We start from the raw sequence: 25,543 nt of genomic DNA, 5'->3' as shown, positions 1-25,543 counted from the left end.
AAAAGCAGCACAGCAGATTTCTCAGTAAAACACAGCTACCAAAACTTAATATATACTATGCAAACTGTAACTAAAATGTTAAATCTCTGAATTTTAGGGAAGGAATTTATGAACTTTTCTAAAACCCTGAAATTCAAAACTTAGCTTGAAAGGTTTCCAAGAACTCTTTCAGTTTAGGCTATCTCTCTCAACTAAAACCATACATCATATATTCTAAACACTGCTATTGCATTGCAGCAAAGCTTCTGCACACTAGTGGCTTGGAAGGACGTCGCCGCATCTCAGTGATTCTACTTTTCCCAGGAGAGATGGGACTCACTAACCTCTGTTATGGCCACACCACTTCCTAGATCCCAGAGCTGACAACACCTGGATTCTTCTTCTGACAGTATCTGGAAGGCTGACGGTAGGGAGAACTGCCAGGACATAGGGACTGTTAAAACTAGGAGAGGCTGGAATTCAAAAGTGAAAGGCAAATGTTCAGGCAGGGCAGGGCACTAAGCAAAGAGGAAGGACTTGGGGAAGAAAAGGAGGCAGGGAAAAAAAGAGTCAAAGCAGCAGATACAATAACACATCATCCCTTTCTTCTCAAATTCAGGTTCCACTTACAGGTTCTTCTCTGCGTGTGGGCTGAAGAAAATGGTTAGAAAAACACAAAAAAGTTTGCAGTCTACATGCCACTTCCAAGAACTTTTAAAAACCAAACTTAACCAAAATTTGAACTACAGGTCATCAGTCTAGACCTTTCCAAGAGTCAGCAGTCACTCAAGTTTTTTGTCTAAAACTATACTAGTTTTCTTAACAGCAACAGAGAAGCACTTACAACATGAAGTAACAGCAGAGGCCTCATAACTACACTAGCCAGACAACTCACCAGGATGTTTCTATCTCCCACTTCGGTTCATGTCAGAGCCCTGAAATATCCCCAGCTGCAAACTGTAATAGTGATGGATGAGTTATGCAGCTGATACAGAAAATCAGAGTGCACAGCTTGCCTTACTTCATCATTCCTCAGATATTTAGCATAGCTTTCCCCTCCTTCCCTTACAATTCACAGAAAGGCAAATGGCTACATTTTTCCATGCTTTGATGGAAGAAAAGGACTGTCAGCTGTTTGCCTTTATTTAATAGTTGTTTCAAGAGCTTTTCAGCAAAGAGGAAAAAAAAAAGACAAAAAGCAAAAGGAAAAAATCTCCTTTCAAAAAGCAAACCACTGCAATATTTCCAAGCCAGAAGGCACAATCTGACTAGGCCACTTAAATGACAGCATAGATCTCATTCTTACCAGTAGATCCTTTGACATATAAAGCTAGGTCAATCTTTCAGTAATGAGGTGAGTGGTAATCATGTTTATGTATCACAGTTTGGACGATAACCTCTCAACACTAGTAGGTTTTCTTGTGTTTTTGCTATGTAAGGAAGATCACTTCATTGCTTCTTTTGGCATTACTAAATGTGGTTTTGGGATGAGGAATGCAAAATGGACATTTTTTTAATCAGAAACATACTGCAGTAACTACATTACTATTTGGTATTTTTAAGCAGTCTACTTAGCGAGAAAGCAATCACCCATCAGTTGCCCATCTGCCTTGGAGCCCATTGGAGCTCTGGTGTGAGTGTCATCCCATATTCCAAGAAGCTATACGCAGCAGGAGTGGAAAGACCAGAGGATTCACATGTTTAGTAAGCCAAGTCCCCAGTGGATTAAGACCTATTCTTCTTCTTAAAGGATGAATGTACACATAAATCCCAATGTTTCCATAAAACATTTATAGTTTTAGAACAGCAGAGCAAACATGGGCCAATTGCAGGGATTTTATTGTGTTTGCCTTCTGCAGAAATGTGAAATCTCAATCATTCTTCTTTTATAAGAGCTTTTGCAACATGCACATGTGCCTTGCTGAATTAGCAGTGGTACTGTCTGGAAAACATATGTAATTAAATTGGTGTAAGGAAAGAGACAGCCCATTGTCTATTGTTCCTAAAAAAACAACTCATGTATCTGAGAAATAGGAGCCAATGGATGCAGCTCTTACTAAACAGAAGACAGAAAAAGCAAAGATGAGCACAGGTTTGCACTGAATTTTCTGCCTTCCAAGGAAGATATGCTGAGAGGTTGTAAAGGCTTAGAATGTTGTAACTCTTCCTGCTTTAAGGTTGACCATCACTTCAAAGCAGTGTGGAAACGCATTGGGTTGTTTTATTTAACTTTTGGTATGGTTTTAAACTCCAAGAATAAAAGAATTGATAAGGCAAAACCAAAACAAGTGTTCAGTTAGTCATGTGAAGTAGCCATCTAGATTCGTCTTCTAGCTCCCTTTTTAATTAATGGAGCAACAACCTAGGCATGAGAACTTCAGATAATATAAATCAACATCCATAGCTCCACTGAAGTCAGAGCTATGCCAATGTACACCAGCTGGCTTAGGAGGACAAAATGATTCATCCACTAAGTCTGTGCACTACCTGCTTGCAATTATTTACTTGCTCTATCTTTCCCAGAATTATAGCTCATAGAAAACATGCTCCTTAGCAAGGACTAAACAAAAGAAATATGTACATTTACTGGTATTTTACAAGCATTTTGCCAACCAAGTTAAGACGTTAGAATGGACATTGCATCTGAATGGCATCTGAACAGTTTAACTAGGCACAGCGAACAGATAAACAGTAATTTTCTTAGCCTTAAAACATTAAAGAAATAGGATGCTTAAGAAAGGAGAACATCCTTTCCCAAAGCTTCACACACAAACCAATTTCCTTATCTCTAGGGTTTACAGTGAAAAAGTGGGACCTAAAATAGAGCAGCCATTTTCCACTACTGCCTCTCAGGAAGATGGAGTTCTGTATAGTATCTCAGGTTTTGGTAAATGGCATTTTGTGGTATGTTTTGATGATAACATTATTTTGCAGCTTCACAAATTGAACACAGGCATCTCTGTCATGACTGACACACTTTGGAGGACTAACACAAGAACTGTAACTGAACTTATGCCACGCAAAGGTCTACCATTAGAAAAAATTATGTTTAAAGGACAGCAAATGTGTGTTCAAAGGAGCAAAACCAAGCATTCCCTTATCCCTAAGCATGCCAGGTCGATCTCCAGAGCACATTGGCCCCCACACAAAGCCTGTACTTCTTACATAGCCTTTCACAAAAAGTTCCCAATGAACTGAAATCCTGAAGAAGAGTGCTCTAAAGGTGAACTTTAGGAGAAGAGTGCACAAGCGAAAGGCTTAGCATGTCTCAGCACTGGCTTAAGGGTCAAGATCAATTTTTTCTTGCAAGAAATAGGATAACTACTCATAGGATATGCACTTTAAGTCACACTTAGAATCCCATGTTCTTTATGTTAAAAATATGGAAAAAAACCCCAAACTATTCTCCTATTCAAAATTCAATTTCATGCTAAAAGAAGAAAATTCCTCTACAAAGAAACTGCTCTCATTGAACAATACGGCATTGTATCTAATTTTAGTTTGTATGTTTTCATAGGAACATATAGAAAGATTAGTGGTCTAAAGTTTGGATCAGCAGATTTGATGAGAAGAGGGGAAAACATCCTTCAACCATATCAGCTCTTTCTGCAAGTTTGATTTTATATTTAAAATTCTCCAAACTCTGTATCTTCAGTAGTTATCTAAACAGAACAACAAAATCCTGAGGCCAGAAAGTCCAGAAAAGAAGAAACAGGTACTTGGTGGACAAACATTTTTTTTTCCCCTCCCAGTAGGACTGTTATCACAGTATACCTCTTGCCACTTGTTACTGTGAAGCGATCAACACATCAGGGGCTGAAATGGTACTTCTGAGGAAGAAAGGAGGAGTGTGATCCATTCTATAAACACACCCAAGTTCTCTAGTATATATATTTAACTGCTTCACCTTATCTGGGAATTAATCATAAAACAATTTATCAACATACCTGTTCACCTGGTTTGTTTAAAAGTGTTTTCTCCCAAATATACAGCCCACTTCATTTCCTTAAGCTTGAAAGAACAAAATATTTAGCATTTAAGTGTAAACAAAGCTAAGGGTTTCTACTGAAATGCAATACAAGTTAGCTGTAATTTCTGAAAGGGACTGTGCTTTAAACAAAAAGAAGGAAGAGTTACTCAAATCTCTAAAGGAAAACCAAGCATTTCAGCTGACTGCAGTGAAAATTTAAACTAACTCCACACGAAGCCTGTTTTATTTTACAGCACAGGTGAAACAAAACCTAGACCATCTGTGCTAGGAAAGGATGAACAACAGGATTGAAAGCTGTGCTGCTTGAGTTTTTAATTACTACAGATGGCCAATAAAACAATAGTTACATACAGTAGTTCTATAGAAACATGGAAAAGGGAAATTTAATGGAAAAAAAAAAACAACCTGTTTCCTTTCTTCATATTTTCTTTGCTTCACTGAAGGTGACTGAATGGCCTTCTCTGAGCACTACAAGACGTGTATTTCTAGCAAATTTAAAGCCAGAATTGGTGTCATTTTCATGTTGTCAGTCAGCATCCAAGGTATATTGAGCTGTTTTCTATGCAGAGATTTTCCTCCCCACCCTGCTTTTTTTGTGTGTATTTCATTGCTCTTCTACCCGCTCACTGCAGCTTTTGCCACATCTTCTCTGCAAGTCCAGGACCCCGCACCCACGAGAGTGGGGTATCTGCCCACCGACAGGTACTGGGGATTCCCTGCCGGAGCTGCACGGAAAGAAAAGAGCAGCATTTTGCTTTTATTTCCTCCTCAGTGGAACAGGAGCCGCTGGCCCAGCTCTCCTTGCTCTTTTTCACCACGGGCAAATCCAGGACCATGTCCATACGCTTCTTTAGGCCAAACACCACGATCAGGAAATGGCCAGATGGTGCCCAATCACATTTTTTTCCATTTCCCACTGCTGGCACTTTTACTGGTGGTCAAACATTGGACACGACAATCGTATACCACTCCTATACCAGCCTTGCTGGCTGTTGGTGTGGGCCCACTGCTGGGACACCCATCACTTGCGGAGCAAAGAGTCACCCTCAGAGAGAATTTCCGACTTGCAATCTGTGAGGTGCTAAAAAAGTAAAAAGAGAACTAGAAACTGCCTTATTCTCAGAGAAGGCAACAAATTAGCCTGCAGATATAATAACCACTTAGGACACACAAAAAAGCAAACAAACAAACAAAAAAAAACCAAACCCAAATGAAACAGGAAGATTTTACTGTAATATATCAGGGCTGCATTTGTATCCCAGGCATCAGTTTGTGAAACTGATATTGTAGTTCAGCCTCCACTTTGCATATCATTGTAACTATTTCTCTCGCTATAACTTAAGGTAATTAAAAAAAAAGTTTAAAAGATGTACTTTTTTCCCCCACTTGCACAAGCAATAAACACCCATATTTTGAGTGACAGTACTGGATATGCATACAGTGATACAGTGCATGGGTCCTTTATGACTACCAGTGTATCACAGCCTGCTGAAGATAGGAAACAGCTCCCATTCAGCCATTACCCTCTCAGTAAGCAGGGACACGGGACGGTCCAGCGGCAACCTGCTCATCCTCCCTTCCTCGCCATTTTTACCAGAGCAAACAGCTGACTTTGCAATGGTAAAACTGTTGTCCTGCAGGAAAAAAAACCAAAAAAAACCCACACACAAAAAAGCCCACTACCTTTTCCTCTCACATCTCTGCAAGACTTGAATAAAACCCCATCTTCTTCTTTCCTTCCAGAAGATCAGAGGGGTCGAGAGAAAAAGCATACATTTCTGCACAAAGCTGAACTCCCTCTCAGCCCAGTCCCCCCGTTTCTCTGCAGAGTGACTCCGACTTTCTCCCTTTGCTCTCAGCTATGCCTCTGAGAGCCCTGCCCCATGCCAAGCATTTCCTATCCCTCCTTTTTACGTGGTCCATCTCACCAGGAGGCTGTGGGCCACGGCTCCTCGAGTGCTGCAAACATGGTTCCCAGCTGTGTCATACGTATGCGTGTATTTCCCACTAATAGACCTTCACCCTGATCTGCCAAAGAAGGGAGCAGGATGAGGACATTGGTGCTGTTGTGGTTTTGTGCGCGCTGAGCGCATCTGCCTGTGCTGACCTGCACAGTCAGCCACATGCGTGTGTACGTATATGTGGCATACGGGTGTCTGTCTGTTTGTCTGTGTGTACGTACCTGTTGGGGACACACGCTCAGCCTCACTACTGATCGGACCTGGGGTGAGTCCTTAATTTGGGTTCCTGCCTGCCTTTGGCCCCTGTGCTTCTTTGTGCTTGTGGAGAGGGGCCCTTGTTGGGCTGGTGGCTCCTGGGATGAGCCTGGGAGTAGCTGGGGCAGGGTATTATTTGGGGTCCCCCACTCCCATTGTCTCTCTGTGCTCCTCCATGTGTGCGCAGATGAGCTTTGTAACACAAAACCTAGCAGTGATACCTACGAATTCCAGACCTTGGGAGGTGGTGGACAAAATGCCTTCAAGTCTTTCAAGGTGTGGCAGAACTTCTCGATCTCTCTGATGCTTAGAGGGTCATATATGGAAGTCTTTGCATCCTGAGTTACAAAAGAACAAATCTGACCCCTTATTATCCAAGCAAAATTTTCATCGTTTGTTTTGTTACTGTCTGGATTTTGACTAATGCCAGGACAAGTTTGTAGCTGAAGTGGTGCTCAGCACTGCCGAAGAATCCTGATGCTGAACAGCAATGTCTGCTCAGGGTCTCAGGCCTCTGGGGAAATGCTTGCAAAGAAAAAAACAGTCAGGTATGCAGTCTAGCAGAGCCTTTAGTTTCTGTGAGCTAGCTGTAGGGACCTGGGGCATATTTGAAGGGCTTCTGCTTTTGAGGAGTTCTAGCAGAGATGGATGGATTAGCTCTTGACTGCTCCTTCAGAAAAGTAATTTTTTGTCTATTGCCAGACAAGAACAGAATTATTTGAACAGAAATTGTTTGAAAAAGAAAAAAAAAATACATCAAGTACTAAAAGACTGCATTTTGTTCAGTCATATTTCTTTCTGTTGTTTAGTTTTGTCTACATCTTATATGACAGTAAGAAAAAATTAAACAAGAATGTCTGTATTCTCCAGTGCATTCTGTGCACTTCATAGATTTCTATCTGCTCTGCTTCCTAAAGTATTCCTAAAAATAAATAAAAATCACACACAGTAAAGAAAACTTCTAAAACTTAAAAAAAAAACCAAACAACTTATTTTTGAAAGCAAATGGGTAAAAATGCCACAAATTTTGCACATACGCATTGGCTAGAATGTTCTCCTTGCCCCAGATTCATGCAGGTTAGGAACTAATCTCAATTCTAAATGGTTTCAGAAAATCATTATATTGCTTTTATAAAAGAACTTATGCTTCTGAACATCAGGGATATTGCAACGACAACAACAACAAAAACGAGGCTGGTATTTCTGCAGGGCTTTCACCTCTTCCCCTTCTTGGGACTTCCTTCGCACAAGCTCCAGGAGGTCAGAGCGTCTCCAAATCCAGAGAGCCCTTTTTCGACATTTGGCTCCAGCTTTTACCTGGACTGCAGAGATCCACCTTTCTCTCTCTTTTTTTCTGTACATTTCAATTCTTAGTCCACCACGGGCTGCTCAGGCTCCTTGCACCACGTGTGGAAAACACGCTGCTCATCACACCCTGTCCCCAGAGCCCTCCTGCTGCTTTGCCCCAAGCAGAAATTTGCCTGCACCGCTCCTGGCTCCTGTAAACTCTGGACTCGGTCTCTTGCCACGAGCAGGAGCCGGTCACCGCAGCCCAGCTGGTGGGAACTTGTGGCTCCTACTGCCAGGGCTGCAGTTTAGAAGAAGGTGGGAACCCACCAGGGGGTTGCCTTCAGCCGCACCATCTCTAAGGTGGCCACGAACCTCAGGCAACCGCACGTCCCAGAGGGGGAAGGTCCTTAGAACCCCACACAGTGAGTTGTAATGAGGACTACACATTAAGACTGCCAGGGAAAAAAGTCAGTGGACCTAGCTAATGAACAGGACAATGGTTTTGGTCACTGAGTACGAGCCATCCAGTTACTTCAACCTCCGAATCCCTGCCAGCATTCTGTGATCTAAAGACAGGCAGCTAAGCAGCACGGTAATCCTAATTAAGTTAGGCTAGTGCCTCACAAGCTTCTTTTTATAACCCTTCCTTTAAAATACAACAAATGGACCCTGCTGTTAAACAGCCTCTCACTTCCCCTACAACGGAAGGATACTACAGAAACTTCTTTTGTTCATTTCTCCATATCAGCTAATAAAACTTTGAAGAAGGGATTTTCCTCTCCCATAGTACTAAACCCAGCTACTTCCAGGTTAGTGTCATCTCTAAGGCATACTTAAAGGGAAAAGCTGTTACTTTTTCTAGGAACAAAGTAAAAGCATGGCAAGGCCAAGGCCAAGTAACAAAGTCACCATCGTATCCATTTCATCCATTGATTGCTTACCCAGAGGCTGCTTCTCGGGGATGTAATGATTTTTCATGCTATCTCCAGCATGTGAGATGGCATGTTGGACTGACATGAAACAGAGGAAGCATACTTCCCCACTCAAGTGTTTCAATATGGGAGTTAGGTTTGCCAAATCCAGCATCCCCTTGATGAATGAACATACAGCATGAGGTGAACAGTGGTGTGCTCCTCTGTGTATTCTGCACACTAATCTTTGTGGCAATAGTGACCAAGTTGGGAACTTCATCATTTTTGAGCCTTCACCAGAACAAGGCATCTTTAAAAGAAAAATTAAAAAAAAATAGAACAACAAACAATACAAACCCTCATTTCAGCCTCTGATACCCATTAGAGGATCAGAAGCATCTGCTTGACAAATATCTTAACATTATTCGGGCAGTGAATAAACTTATCTCTCCAACATGTCTTCAAGTATGAACTCCTAGACATAAGGACAGAAGCCACTGTCTTCAAATTCAGAAGTCTTGGAATTCTGCCCACAAGTACAGGATTTTTAAAATTGTCACAGATGTTATAGATTTGTTCGGTCAGTATCAGGATTTTCAGTCCTGAGTTAGCAAAGAAAACGTCCTTCTGCAAGCTATTTCAAAGTAGCAAAGACCAGCAGCAGAACAGATTAAACACAGCTTGAAAAGGGCCAGCTGCAAAGATGATGTTATTTTCATTACAAAGTATGCTGCTATAGATGATTCTAAAATCTAATGTGCTTTAATACAGGTCAAATATGAATCAACAACCGCTCTGTATTCAGCCTCTCAAGAAAGTTAAATGAAGTGTGTTTCATTCTAGGACTTTACCCACCCTTCATCCCAGTTTAGAAAATGAGTGATAAAATGCTTCTGACATTGGAGCAGCCATTGCAATATTAGTCACAAAAATAAGCTTTGTGCTACCAGTTTCTGCAGAGCAATACTGGCATCCAGTGGCCAGTTAAGTAAATCCTTAGTGGCTGCATTCTGCAGAGATGGCTTGTCTTTATGCATGACATGAGAAGGTGCATCTACAATCTCAAATCAAATACAGTAGCACCATTCAGTTTCTCATAGCTGCCCATTGACTCCATTCTTTGATGACCAAAGCTAGCTAACAACAAGTTTCAAGAAAATCATTACGTTGAGCCATATATTTTGTGCATGTGGTACAATCACAAGAGAAAATTTCCAGTCTTTTGAACACCTGAGGTGTTAGTTTGTGCTTTTGGGCTTTTCTGGTTTTACTTCTTCACCTTTATCACTCTATCCAGCAGTGACTCTTTCAACAATTGCCATGGCTAGCATTACACTTTCAATGCTTTTTGCATCCTCCAGCTGAAATAAAATCAAGATATAACCAAACAGCATTGTATTGTGTGGCACCTACATCACCTCAATTTTCATTAGCAATCATGAGACTGAAAGAAACAACAGAACGTTCTAGTTGCATGATTTAAGCACTCAAAAATTAGAAACCACAAGTTAGCCAAGCATCAACTGTTTCCTGAGTGAACACCATGGAAACAGAGAAGTTCAGCGACCAGACATTCCTTGTCAACTCTCTCTGTAAGCTGCCCTGCAAAGCCAGGCTGAGTGCCTACAGACTCATCAGCTGAATAACAGCACTATGTGTGAGCAACTACCCATATCCAAAGGCCAGCTCATTACTAATTTCTGTAGCTGAAACAATACAACTGATTTTGGTAGCTGAGGTCCCACTGGGATGAGGTGGTTTTCTAGGACGACAACTTTAATTTCCCTGCCATGGGAGCATGAAGGAGTGCAAGGATAATCCGAGTGGAGTTGGACCTTAGCTAAAGCTGATGATTCCAGACGGCTCAGCCCCTCCAAAACCAGGTAGGTGACTTTATCTCATTCTGGTGCTGTGGGAGCATTTGTCATATTGGGTGCCGTTCAGTATGGGTACCCACCCCGGCCTTCTAGCGAACACCGCATTCAACCTGTGAGGCAACCCAGCGTCCCCAGGACCGCGAAGCCGTCGCCTTCAGCTTGTTCTGCAGATCTCAGAACGGACGCAGCCAGGCCCACCAGCACCCTGCCAAGACGTACGCTTTTGTACCGCAACACCTGCGTTACCTGGGCTTTCTCTCAGCGGGGGATTTCTCAGCATCACACAATCTTTGGCAACCAAGAGTCAATTATAATAATAAAAAAAAAAAGCTTGACCATATGAAAGCAGTACGAAGTTAAGAATTAAACACAGACAGGCCAAGCGTTATGGGGCTATATCAGGAGTCAAACACAGGGAAAAATTCCTGCCAAACTCCAGGCGAGGGCATACCCAGTGAACAGAAACTTCTGGATTTAATGAAGGTGACAGGAATGCCCACAGAATGTAGGGGTGGCAAGCCACCTCTCCATCCCAGGGGCAGCCTCCCTTGGCAGCTCCCACCTGTCAGGTCTATAGACATTTTTTGAAACAAAAGCTTGCAAAAGCTGAACAAACAAATATTCATTATTCTGTTTTTTAACACTTACAGAAATTCAGTTTCACACTTCTCCCCCGTGCCCCACCAAAATTTAAAGACAGACACCCAATACAGAAGGAGTATCAAAATATGTTAAGGAAAAAATTGTTACAAGAAGGCTGGCAATGTTTTTTCACATACAATTGCTATATAGAGCAAAGTGCATTTAAGGATTTTTCTGCTTTCCTGACCCAGAAACCAGTCAGAGTTATGTATACCTCTACATAACATGCAAACACAAAACACTGGTGACAGCAAAACTAAGTGTCCTTGGTGAATTCAACGGAATCATAGACTTGTAGAATATCTCAAGGTGGAAGGGACCCATAAGGATCATCGAGTCCAACTCCCTGCACCTTGCAGGACTACCTAAAACTAACCATATGACTAAGAGTGTCGCCCGTCTTATTTGATGATACCAATGCAAGTCAAGAGGAGTCACAACAGAAGTCATGCTTTTTCAAACACAAAGGTGGGAGCTCAGCCAACAAGGCTAAGCAGTTTCTCAAAGAGCGCAGAACGCCTATGTCGCAGGAGTAAAACAGCACAGTACTGAAGTATTCCTGACATAGCTGAAGGCAAAATACAAATACCTTAAACCTTCCCTAGAAAAGCAAATAAAAACAAGTAGAAATATATGCTATACCTAATGGTTAGACAAACTGCTTCTGACTGTTAGAGTCCTGTGCCGGCTCCTCCTGTCTTGGAGCAACTACTTAATATAGCTCTGTGTTATTTGCGTTGACTGCCTGACCCACAACCTCTGCTGTTAATTAAGCCAAGGAACATAACACCAGAAGAACAACAGAGGCAGAAGATTGTATGTCTTGCTGTTACCTGCGTTAAAGAGGAACAGAGGTACAGGCTCAGGTAGTTTTTCTAATAGCAGTGACAAGTACTATGCCAGATCCCACTACAAATGTGCAGCCAGTTGGCTCTATTCAAGATAAGTACATCTCCTGCTTTTTCGCCCTAGCCTTGAAGAGTATAAGCACATCATTACACACTTAATGCTTAAAGAAAGCTTTCCCAGCATGTGCTTTGGTAGCAGTAGTTCTGTAGATTTGCTTCCCTGTAAATTCTACTTTTGGTGCAGAATACCTAAATCCCATGCTGTAACATGATATACACCTTGGCTAAATTATCTTTTTATTTGTCAGTGAACCATGCACAGCTCCTGCTGGCCTGAATTTACAAGCAGACTGACATCACATTTTCAACTCATTATAATGTCATGGTACGTTGATTCAATCTACTCCATGACACGCTCTTAGTTTAGCTTTGTTCACAGAAGTTAGAAACTGAAGAGATGGACTGGATCACTTGGCACAGTTCAGGACAGGATTATTCTCCACATTCACCTGTTCAAGAACAGGTTGTTTTGGTTGTTTTTTAAAGAAAAAAAAGACCCAGAACATTTTAAGCTGATCAGTAAAGTGCCTATAAACTTGCTGTTTGTTCTAAAACAATGTGTCTTCTTGATATAGCCATAAGGCTGATAATGGTCGGCTAGTGTAGTTCAGCCACTTACTTTCCAAGGAAGGACTTTAGTAAGCTGCAGTGACATAGCCTCCAATAACAAGTTGCTTGTGTTTTTCCTTGAAGTGTTGGTTCCCCCACATTTTTCTAGTATCTTGCAGAAGCAAATCTGGTTGGAAACCTTTCCAGTTCTCAAACTTCAAGGTAAACGTGGTACAGCAGCCTCTATTAAAGTCAACTAGAGTGAAATGCAATTAGCTATCAACAATTACTTGTTCAGTCCTCACGACCTCTCTATAGCACGCTTCAAGCATCGTTTCCAAAATAACAGCTTTAAAACTTAACATTACAACAACTACGAGTTAAGTCTCTGACCCTGTTCTCAATCCAAAGACAGACATAAGTATAACTAGTATATGCTACTGAAATTTTATGGAATATCAAGTTGCATCAGTCACCCTTCTAAGCCAAACAAAGCTAATCCACACTCGAACACTTTGCGACTGTGCTGCTCCTACTGCAATTGAAAAGCTCCCACAGGCTCTTATTCCAGACAGGACAGTGCACGACATTTCCCCAATGCACATTCTCCAAAACCCACCCAGAACACCTCCGCTTTGACACTCAAAAACTCATGACATACCATGCAGAGGAACACAGAGAAATGTCTTACACGTCCTCTGCCTGCTTCACACTTGCGACTGCAAAGGACCAAAACAGCTTTTAAGTGCTTGGTCAGTTATTTAAGTACTCTGTGCAACTACTGAGCAGTGTAAAAACAAACCAACCAACCAACCTCCAAAAACCTCATCAACATGCAATGCTTTCTTGTCTCTGTTTACAGGCATACACACAAAGTGTTTGTAACTACTAATGATACCAGAGCTACACTTTTCTGCTTTAATATTTTCACCCATTAAGCCCTTCAGAGTTCTCCTTTTCTACTTCTGCCAGACATCTCTTCCTGATGGAAACAGCAACCCAGTAATAGCTGCTCCATCTGTTGCTGTCCTTCAGCAGTGTAATTCTGGCAGAATTCTGACATAAATTCAGGCTCACAAACTTCGGAATTGGCACAATCATACTTTATGGAGACTCAATAAAAGGTCATGGTGATTGGAGAAGGTTCCCAATACCGTAAGAAGTCAAATGTCATACCCATCTTAAAGAAGGGTATCCAAAGACTCTTGGGAGCCACAAGCCAGTCAGTCAAACTTCAGTCCCTGAGAGGGCTATTGAAAAAATCTTCCTGGAAGCCATTTCTAAGCAGATGGTGAATAAGAAGATGGTGAGGAAAAGCCAACAGAGACCTAACAAGGGTAAATCACGCCTGAACAATTTGTTTGCCTTCCAGGAGGCAGCAACTAGCTCTGTGGACAAGGGGAGAGCAGCAAATGTTGTGTACCTTGACTTCAGTATGGTCTTTAGTACGGTCTGCCACAGTAACCCTGGGGCTAGTCTGGGGAGATATGGACTCCATCAGCTAGCAACAGGGTGGTGGCTGAAAAACCGTGCAGACCACCCAGCTCAAAGGGTGAAAATTGGCAGCACAAAGTCCAACTGACAGCCACGTAGCGGGGGCATTCCTCAAAGAATGATGACATGGCCAGTAGTGCTTGACGTCATTATTAATGACCTGGATGGAGGCAGAGCGCAGTCTCAGCAAATAGGTGTAAGATACCAAACTGGGAGCAGTCAATACCCTGGAGGAGGCTGCTACTCAGAGGAACCTGTATAAGCTTGAAAACTGGGCTGGCAAGGAAGCTTGAGAAGTTCAACAAATGTAAGTGTCAAGCCCTGTACATGGAATGGAATAACCCCACACAACAGTACAGACCAGGGGCTGATAAACGAGCAAGTATCTATGCAGAGAAGATCTGGGTGTGCTGATGGACAGCAAGTTTAAAAAGAGTCAGCACTGTGCCCTTGCAGCAGAGAAAACCAATGACATACCATCATGTATGATAGCAGGCTAATGGAATTGGTTATTCCCTTCTATTTGCTGTTTGTAAGATCACATCTAGGGTAGTGTGTCCAGTTCTATGTAAAAAGAAAACAAAAAAAGACAGAAATTGTGCATCCAGTTAGGAAGAATTTATACTGATGAATTTATACTCACGCTCTGTTGACTTCTTTTCAGATTTAATTTTCTTACTTTATCATACTTGAAGAGATTAATGAAAGGGAAAGGAAATGCTTTCTATTCCCTAAAGTATACAAAAAATGAGGAAAGAAAATTAAAATCTTTTCTTTCCTGGAATCTCATATCTGCCATGGTAGTTGAGGATCTCTCCCACAGCCATTATAAATTAGGACTTTCCATTCCCCAGATACATCAGCACAGACTGTTCACAAGTGTAGATAACAAAATATACTTTCAAAACCCAAGAAATTTATGAAGTGAAAAATAAATCTTTCCATTCCACCTGGATAACGGTCCGTATATATTACCCCCTGCTTTCCAGCTATGCTTCTACAGTTGCATTTTACCACAAGAAAATAATTCCTTATACAGCCACATTTAAATAAGATAGTTTGAACTTTTACTTCATAGAAGAGTTGGTAGCTTCAAGGCTTGTTTCTTCAAGTCACTGATTTTAGTTTGCCTAATGTTTTTCTTTTATTAAAATGTGTTTTTCAAAATCGTTCACAGCCCATCTCAGTTCCATTTTGCAGAAGGAAGCCATTTGTTGAACTATTTATGATGAAAGTGGATGGCAATGAGTACTTCAAAAATAAGAATATGAAGGACTGAAAAACCCTTCTTTAACAAAACAATAGAATTTCAATTTCCCCCCTCACTTCCCACAATAATTTTAAAGGAGCTGCACAAGAGAAAAACCAGTAAACAGGGTTTTTTATTAGTTTCTCATACTACTGCCTATTACTCTATGCAAGAACATTGTCCACTATTCACAATAAAGATATACAGCAAATATAGAGCTTTCTGTAGCTTTCTCCCCTGCTTCCCAGTAACAGCTTTTGTGAAAAAAACACTATGGACTTGCATTAGGTTGTTTTTTGATTCAGCCTCCTCGCTCCAATCACATGAGGTGGTTCAGTGATTCACTGGGAATAATTTAATTCATTCTACACTGAAATGTCAAACTTCTTTAACAGAGAAGAGGGAGGAAGTGCAGAGAGGAAAACAAATGTTCCTGGGTTGGCATTCACCTTCTTTCTCCTCAATGAGCACTATCCCAACGGATGAATGAATTTAACCAAGTGCAGTAAGTATTCTCTCCAGATGTTGTAAGTAGCAATTTTGGCTTCTTGTGCTCTTCCAAAAATCTGTAAATTAATATTTGAATTTCATGCAAGTCAGCTGACAGAATATGATCTCATTCCTGAAAGGTTTGTACTGATAGACCAACCAATTTCTGTCATTGCACCGTCATAAAACACTGTGAGCAAACTGTTACCAAAACAAATATACCTTTGAGCTGCTGAGAAGTCAGAACCTCTTCATATATTCTCCCAAATGACACAAGAGATAAAAATTGAATTTTATTACTGTGAGCAACTTCCCCATTTCAAAATTCACCTTGCAGAATAAGAGACGAGAAACTTAAAACCAAGCCTGAAATACATAGCAACCTCACATCACATCCCCAAATGCTTATTTAAGGTCTACCGTTTAAGTGATATCCAGCTTTGCAGGATCCTTCTTTCCTTTCTCATCTTCAGTAAAGCTTTTATGACAGCCATATACGCTAGCCCTATACAAAGCCACAAAAATCTGTTCTCAACTGTGAGCTCACTGACTGCTGGCAGGGAGCTGTGACAGTGGACACGATACTCCTGCCCTGGTCTTGGTATCTTTCCATGGACTTTCCCCAAAGAGTCCTGCCAGGTCTGCGGCTCCAGCAGTTGAGATCACAGTGATGAAAGAGCCATGTGCCGTGCACTATTGCTGACGCACCACCATTTAATTCTTTGATGTTGTTGTTGTTATTTAAAAAAAAAAAAATCAATCATTTTGCTATATTGCTTAATACAAGATATTTAGTCATCCAGATACTTCTGTACTCATACTACTAACTTTTTCAGCTACATTCCTCATACCTGTAATACCTGTACAGCAGAATTCACAGTAATGGGGATGTAATTGTGCTTGGGAGTCCCAGTGTATGTTGGATCAAGCTAGTTCTGCCAGAACAGATCATATAGTTCTATACATCTGCCCCTGTATCAAACAGAGCTAGATAAAGAATGCAAGAATGGATTTTCTACAGACATTGCTACCTGTCACCAGCAAGACAGCTGGTGCTTTCTTGCAGCACTTTACTTGTGTATTTCCTCTGTAGACTTCCCAGTTTCCTGCTATGCTTATTCATTTTTTCAGCCAATACATAGTTCTATATCACTTGATCATATTCCACATGAAAAACTGTTTCTCAAAGGTTTTAGCTGTGATGCCACGTGTTCAGAAGGCAGATTTTTCAGATGGACCTTCCTGTTCTTGGTGGTTTAAAAAGTTTTGATTCCTTGTTTATATGCATTATGACAGCCTTTTATTAAAGGTGAATATCATTTTAAAAATATTGCCCATGCCTCTTTGAAAATGAACAGCAGACACTCCCAGGTGAAATCCAGTGGAAGTGGAGAGGGAAGTGCTGATCTCTTCTGCCTGGTATCCAGTGACAGGACACATGGGAATGCCTCAAAGCTGTGTCGGGGAGGTTTAGACTTGACATGAGGAAGCATTTTTTTTTACCAAGAGAGTGGTCAAACACTGGAACAGGCTTCCTGGAGAGGTGGTCGGTGCCCCAAGCCTGTCAGTGTTTAAGAGGCATTTGGACAATGCCCTTAATAACAGGCTTTACCTTGGTCAGCCCTGAATTGGTCAGGCAGTTGGACGAGATGATCATTGTAGGTCTCTTCCAACTGAAATAGTCTATTCTAAGTCATAAAACAGTTCCTTAACAAAACCTTTATTTCCTATTATCTACTTTATCCTAGAAACAACTAATTCGTGAAAAATCACATTGGACTTTGATTAGATTATTCAAAAGCAATGACAGTTCTGGAATCAAGAGTATTTAACTGCCACAGTTAAGGTTGCTGCAATTGGGGTAGAGCAGCAACTTTCCATGGAAGGCTCTACAGTGGAACAGTAGGGCCAAGATTTTCAGATCTGCCTATAGCATCTGAAGATGTCAAATTGGTAATAAGTTATGGTAAAAAGTTTTACTATGCTTTAAAAAAAAAATCCATCACATGAAGCATGCTGACCACACAGATTTGGATCAGTATTACAAATGTACAGTATGGTCTCAAGAACATCCAGTCTTTGGCAGATACTGCAAAAGTTTATGCTTGGAGCTCGGGAAGCAACCAGAGATCGTGGCTTTTCAGGAACCCGCTGCAGCACAGCTAGGGAATACATCTCCAGCTGCAGGGCAGCACTATGGCCTTCCTTCTCATACATTACTCTTGAGAGATGGCAGGAGCTAAAAGGACTTGTCCTGTCCTCCACATAAAATAGTTCTTAATTAGCATAAGCAGCTTTCAGGTTTTTGCAAGCAACACTAGCACGAGAACTGCCTGAGCACAGGAAAGTGAGTTATACAATGAACTTGAGAATAGCATTTACTTCACAGCAAGGGCTTACACTAAAGTCCTAGAGAACCCTCATTTTTTATTTATAATTTTCAATTTGCATTTCAAAGGGTTGGGTTTGGTGGGTTTTTTCCAAAAAGGCTTTGATTACTAAACTTAATACTTGCACCATTTTAAACCTACCCATAAAGAAACACTATGGATATGGAATTCAAAACATTTCTGCACAAGACTGTACTGTAACAAACACAACTGTAGTTGCTACTTGCAGTTCAACTTTGATAACCTACAATCCCAAAACATTCATCTTTGCAGTACAGTTGGTGAGTTTGGAGTAGTTCCTTCCATCAGCACTTCTCACACCAGCACACCAAAAAGAAATTTTCATTATAATCCAAAGATTTTGCACCAGCTTAGGCAGCACCATCAGTTTAAGTAAGTGGTACAGTTGCAGAACATGCAAGCAAAACCAAAGAGTTGGCCTCGGACAAGCTGCTTCCTTTACCAAAGGTCAATGTAACTACGGCTGGTTGCTTCACCTGTGTTGCAACTCAACCCAACACTGAGAGACCTAAATAAGAAAAGAATGGCAAAGATCATTAGCCCACAGGTAAGGGCAGGTTGACTCTCTATTTGCTGTTGTTACAGGAGGAATTTGCCAGTGTTGCACAAAATTAAGAGCAGCTCAAAGTTTTAGCTGCACCGTTCCACAACCCGTGGCACTTGTAGCGCACCACATTTTGTTATGCCTTTCACATTATTAGACCTAAACAGGAACTAATATGCAATACCCATATTATTGAGCTGAACAGCTTTCAAAATGCCACCAGGATGCACAGCAGCAAAAGAAATCAGACTGCTTGCTTTCAGTGAAGAGTGCCACCACTTCCCACAGGAGAATTTTAATTTTACCTCTTTGGAGTATGGTTTCCTTCTAAGAACATAATGTTATGCATAAAAGTAAATATCACATTACAGGTCCAGCTATGTAAAGCATACCCAGCCATATAAATTATGAAGCACCATAGCACTAAGTGTTTCCCTTTAAATAAATGACCTCAACTTGTGACTGGGACTGTAATTAATTTTTTTCTCTTCCAACAGTTTGAAAAATTTATCCAGTGTCGGGCTCCCTCTGTGTAGCCTCAAACATAATTAGTGGAGCTCTTACTTTAATTAAAGTCTTTCCTAAGCCTTTTTTATTACTATTTACCACACTCTGCCAGCTACTTGACTGTGTGAAAAGCAGCTTTACATAGACTGGCAGGGTCTCCCCTCTTTCAGACCAGCAGAGTCGGCGGCAGATGCATGCCTTTCAGAACTCACAAGAAGATCTCATACCCAAGAAGGGAAAAAAAAGCTTTCCAACATAAGGCTTGCAATTTTTTCCATATGCTGGCTTCAGAAAAAGCTTGCAAATAGTTCATCAGATTCAATAGGGGCGTAGTTTTTGTCCAAGAAGGCTCTGCCAGTTAGGGGCTACGACACGCTGCCGTACTTACAGAGCGCTACTTGTACCGTATGTCGTGTCACCTCAGAGAAAGCGTGTACTCAACGAACCAAAGCCAAGCTATTTTTCAGGGCTTTTGTTTGTTTTGTTTTTAAATGATAGCTGCAACTTTGTAAAGCTGCAATGGCAGCTGCTTGGCATGTAGTGACTAATGGAGCACGCTGTCATGCAAGCAACTCAGAGCTGGTAACTCAAAACGACCTTACCAATTACTTATGGGTGCAATAGGCAAGATTACATACTTCTTTTCACGGCGAAGTTAAATAATATCTTTTCATTTTACCTTATGTGCTGGTAGCCTGATCCGAGTTCACCCTGCTCTAGGCAGGAGATTGGACCAGATGACCTCCAGAGATCCTTTTTAAGGCAAATAATTCTGTGATTCTATGTGGGAGAGAGAAGCCAAAGCTATAATTTTATTATAAATTTTGTAACAAAAATAATAGATTTGCCACATGGGTGCTAACCTGTGGGTGAGAAAGTGATTGCCTGCTTCTAAATTTTCTGGCATGGTTTCTGCTGTAGACTGAAGCTTTCAGGAAGAGAGTTTAGGTCTACATACACTGCAGCAAGTGCATCTTGTGAGATGTTCTTGAGAGGTTTTTAATATGGTTACTTCTACTAGAGTTTATAAGATAGTTGCAGTGATACTGAGTTCAGTGTGGACTGCATCAGCTCTTGTTGGATGACAAACGACAGCAATGAACAGGAGCAAAGAGATCTCACCATCTGCTTATGAAATCTAGAGAGCAAGTGATTATATTTCTGTTTAAAGACAGTCAGGTTTTAATCTTCCACTTTTACTTTTCACAGCATAGTATGTCCCATCAGTTCTTCCACACAAACACAAAGAGGGATTTTGCTGCACAGAATATTCTGGTTGCCAGCTCTCCTGCCTATAGAGTTGCACAGTCCTGCTGGATGCGTGTTTGTAGATAAACCACTAAACTAGAAAAGAATTATAACAAGAAGTTGTGGGAACACAGAAAGCTTATAGTTCCAAGTGGTTTCAGTGTTTTACGATGCAAGTTGGTATGTTTGCTCTCTCTCGCTACTTTTTTTTCCTATTATGCAAACCGGGGAAGGCAAAAAAGTTTAAGATTTTTCTTAGTGATTATTTGATCAAAATAATGTTCTAGCAAAGAAAAGCTGTCAAGATGTCAAAAGCCTGCTTTCAATTAAGCAGGCTATGATATGGAAAATAAGTAGTTTCCTGTTCATTGGTTCTTGACACAGACTAGAGGAAGTTCTGTTCTGCTGCTCAGCAGTCCTGAAGCATCTTCCCCAGCCACCTCAGAGGCTAAGAAATGCTTCATGAAAGCCTTGATGGGGAGAGTCTGTCCTCCTAGGCATCCTATCAGCCAAGGCTCCTCCTGCAGCAAAGACCCCTAGAGGTAGGGCCCATTAGAGGATAATTAAGAGCAGGAACCTCTCCATTATTCTATCTAGATTTCTTCTGTTTTTATGTTTTTAAGCCTAATTTAACCCTAGGTGGTAACTCACATCCTGCTCTTCTCCCACAGCTTACACTCATGTTGTAGCACTAACACAACTCCATTTCCAGCAATGTTGACTTTAATTCCTATTTAAAAACCAATATATTCTTAAAGACAGTCATAATAAAATGGACCCACACAAAGCTCTATTTACCACCCCAGTTCCACACTGCAGCCTATAGAGATTTGCCTTCCACCTGGAAAGCTCAGATGCCAATTTTGAAGACGATGAAGCATGGGTTTCAATGCAGGCTACCTACACTGTCTCACACTACCACTTTTGTTGCTATTGCACCAGAGCCAGCACAACTGTGCTAAGATACGATGTCAACTATTGTACTAACAGAGCTTCAGTCCCTCTATTCCTTCAGTTCTTGGATCTCTACTGATGGAAGTCCAGTGAGATGAGCAAGCACGGAGAAAATGTGGCCAAAGTTGCAAGCAACCGATATCCTCAAGCTGTACAAATCATAACAGACCAAGATCAATAATCTTTTCCATATTATGTCCTTGCAGCTGGCCAGCTGTACCACAGATCATTTTTTACTTCTCGGAGCAGGTGGAATTACTTGTTGCTGGAATTGTTACAGCAGGAAGGGTGGTCCACTTGGTATTGCAAGTCAGCAAATTAGCTATTTTTTATTAACGCATACCCCATTTGGTTGCTAAACAGGAGACAACCTTTCTCCTGCTCCTCTAATTCAGCTTTACAGCAGTGACAAGAACAAGCTATTGATGCTCAGGCTGTCTTGCCAAGCACTCAAACCAGCACACTTGATATAGTAAAAGTTACTTCTGAAATTCAAATAAGATACAAAAAACTTGTCCTGACAGCAGAAGTTCAGTTTAGAGCATCTAACAAACCCTAATCTTCTATGAAGATTTCTTCCCTTTAAACACAAAGTTTTCAGAAATAGCTAAGATGACAGCTCTGGGACTCATCAAATACAGCAAAGCTTCTAAAAATAGGAAACATCACCCTCCAAAGAGCCGGAAGTATGGTAGAATTTATTAAAAGACCAAAGCAGGGTGAGATTCCTGAATTACATGAGCATTTCAGATTCTCCTATTGGAAAAGCTGACCTAGTATAAAGTATAATAAATACAAAATGTGTATGAAGAAGATTTAGGTACTACAAAAGCAGCATATTACCAGGTGAGCAAAGTAACACAGGAGGGAGGAGAATCATGTTTAAAAAGGAGACAAAGCTGAATTTCAGAAACATTTAGGCACTGCCTGCTGGGATAGCTCAAGTACTCACAGAATGCTGCAGTAGCACTAGGACATTTAATTAGCTCTCTTCAAGTCATTATAGTTCTGAAAAAGTAGAGAAAGTACAGAAATGACAATACTGGGAGACACATAACAAATTACAGATAGATCTTTTAACTCTGAGGCTTCCATTTGCAGTTTCACTCAGCTCAGTCACTATGCACTACAGAATAAGATGACAGCCTGAATCCATTCCTTCGATTTGCGTCTATCCAAGGCACTTATTACGGTATTAATCCCACTCAGACATGTGCTCATTAATCAGATGCCCGAGGTAAACAGCATCTGATCAGATACAGTGTTTGAACCACCCACACGGAGCCTTCCAGAGGGGACTCACTCACAAAAAAATATATAAGCAGAACAAAAGCTTCTTTGGAAGAAAAGCAAAGAGCTGAACAAGACATTAGAGTCTTGCCACACCAATATCCAGCTTATGTTACTGTAGCAAGACTACCATGAAGGCAAAGCAGGGAAAAAAATTAAACATTTCTACATGGTAAGAAAACACTTTTCTACCATCAGATTCAGCAGAAGCAACTTCATCAGCCAATTTCAGTTGTCAATAATATAAAACCAGACTGTGTGGTCTAACTCCACAAACAGAGAATGAAAAAAAATCCCTTTTTAGGAGACTGGACTTATTTTTTTGGCAAGAAAAATTACCTTTTCCTAAAGGTCCTGTGTTAGAGTTGTACTTCAAGCTACCTCTACAGTCAGAAATCAGATCATATATTAAGAAACATATATATACTTGAATAATTTTAAAGTATCATATCACCATGGAAGAGATATTACCAGTCTGACAGGGCTGAGATTATTAGGGCAATTATATGATGCTCCTGAGAGCAAAGAGATAAGTCCTCAACCTGCTAACCCATACATTTATTGTGTAGAGTCATTTTTCAGTATCATAACACACCCCATCTGCAATATAACTCTACAGTCAAAACTATTTAGAGCAATTAATTGTCTGATATGTGAGATGGTGCTTTAGCTTTAACAAGGATCTTAGCTCCCTTAAAGAGTTTGCCTCAAAAATATTTTCTCGTGAGCAAATTAACGCTTTAATGACCGTGCTTTATTTTCTTTTATTTTTAAAGTAGGGCTAGTTCCTTGGACAGCAGTAGTCTTTAATCATTGGTAAGGAAAAAAAAAAATTGTTAACAAGGTTCAGAGGTATGCATCTGCAGCATAAAACAAGCTAAGAATTGTGGCCAGGAACCCTTGGCAGCAAAACTGCTGAGACTATTAATTAGAACTTTTGTTTTCATTGGCAGAAGCTACTAAAAAGTTAAAATATATGGTGCACTTTGATATCACGGGGAGCACAGGGAATGATGCCAACTTCAACTCAGTCCAGTCTAAAATTATGTTTCAGAAGAAAGAAAAGCACTTATTCACAGATAATGCAGGGACTCCATTTAGTTTAAGATTGATCATTGAAAAATTTACTAGTATTACAAATTTAGGCTATCCAAACTGGAAGGTTAATATTGGTTTCCATCAGTTCTCCTTTCAAGTTTTAATATTTCTCAAGGTTAAACCACTTCTAGATTTTCAGCCAAAAGTATCAAACCCCAGTGGTTTCAAGACGACTGCTTCTACTTTTCTACTGTATACTTTTTGTGAAATACTGGAGGCTAGAGAAGACAATTATCATCACTTGTACATAATAAATACGCATTTTTTAATGTAACTTCTTAGCTATTCCCATCCATCATTAGCATAACCGGGATGTCTGTTGGACTACAGAAAGGCTGAAAACAGAGACTTCAATAACGCACATGACACCACCCGTACCTTCAGCTACCTTCTGCAAGAAGTGCTTGTCTGCAGTATTACACAAACTGGCTACTGGATAAATGCCAGTAAAACTAAGAAAAGGTGTGTGTGAGTTGGAAGAGTGGGAGGGAAATGGAAAAGAAGGTGAGATCTCCAACGGAGACAAAGAAACCATCCTGTCAGCGGCAAAAACCCAATGCTAACCCCTCGTAGAAGATTTTTTCCAGAGACAGTTTAAGTCACTGGCATTGCTAGCAAATTTCTTTCGCCATCCAAGCTTTTTCTTTTTAGACCATTTTTACCATTTTACTCATTAGAGTAAAAAAACCATATGATATCCTGACCCCAACCCCTCTGACCGTCATCTTTTTCCTCATCAAAAACACAACAAGGAAGCATTGGCTTCAGTAATTTGCCTCCAGTTATGTTTGAAGCCAACAAATATAGAATCTATGTTACAGAAAAAAAGCACACCTTTCCAAATTTCACTTTTGGAATGTCAAATGTCAGTTCAAAATTCAACCGGTACCGTAAATTTTGGAAAGGGCAGGCCAATTTTCTCCATCAGCACTGTGCTTAGGGGCCATGAGCAATATCAACAGAATCAAAAGCAGAACTGAAGCTGATTTACTGAGCAGACACTTTTCTTGAGACATTAGTGTTCATACATTAAGGCCAGAAAAGGCTGGTCCAATAAAATGTCTAAGTATGGGACATAAGGCTTACTCCAGAAAATCAGAAAAATCCTGTCTTTCAGACAGGCATCCAGTCCTGAATCGACAGGTCTGTCGGTACGGAAGTCACCACTACCCTTTCATCGCTTTTTCCAAAGGTTAATTTCTTCCACTATTAAACAGAGTCTTTTCAGTCTGCAGTAGTATGACTTTCGTTTCCAGTTGCTGCATCCTACTGAGGTTTTTTATGCTATGAAAAGCCATTTATCAAGTACATGTATTTACTTTTTAGCTAGTAAGTCACCCTTATTCCTTTTGGAGCCTAAAAGTAAATGAAGCTCCTCAGGACTTCCACTGACTCATGTTGTTTTTTTAGACTGACTCCACAGCACAGTGGGATGCAGCATCCCACCAGGCGTTAGATACAAGCCAGCGAGAACATTGTGCAAACCCCTGCTCAGTTCCCTTCTTAAATATTCAGGGCTTTTAGCAGGTCCTCAGCACTCACCAACTGAGGTCTATCAGGATCAGACTCATTCACTCATCTCTAAAAAAAAAAAAAAAAACCAAAACAACAAAACAAAACAACCAAAAACCATAACCCTTCATGAAGGGCTGCCAGTGACTGCAATTGCTGATATTCTGCTCTGAGAGGTATATGATGATCAGGAACTGCAGTACAAAAGAAAAATCCATAACATGAATGCTATTACAGGTTGGAGGGCAACCATAAGTTGCAGTTACAACAAGTAAGACCTAAAACTCTAAGTGGATTTAAATGCGGATGATTTTCTTTCATTTAAATTCCTTTAGGAGAAAGGAAGTATTACACCAAACCAAGAAGTTAGAGAAATTCACTACT

The 25,543-nt window shown here is 40.7% G+C and overlaps 1 long non-coding RNA gene across 1 annotated transcript in view; it reads right to left on the bottom strand.

Annotated features, from left to right (window-relative positions):
* Positions 1-299: 299 nt before the first annotated feature.
* The window catches only part of LOC138690289 (uncharacterized), a 103,686-nt gene continuing 78,442 nt past the window's right edge, over positions 300-25,543 (bottom strand). Inside the window, exon 3 of the long non-coding RNA XR_011329101.1 lies at positions 300-452. This is a non-coding gene — a long non-coding RNA (uncharacterized lncRNA). The remainder of the gene's footprint in view (positions 453-25,543) is intronic.

Source organism: Haliaeetus albicilla, chromosome 21 (assembly GCF_947461875.1).
Source record: "Haliaeetus albicilla chromosome 21, bHalAlb1.1, whole genome shotgun sequence".
NCBI lineage: Eukaryota > Metazoa > Chordata > Aves > Accipitriformes > Accipitridae > Haliaeetus > Haliaeetus albicilla.
This window is presented reverse-complemented; position numbering and strand designations above follow the sequence as displayed.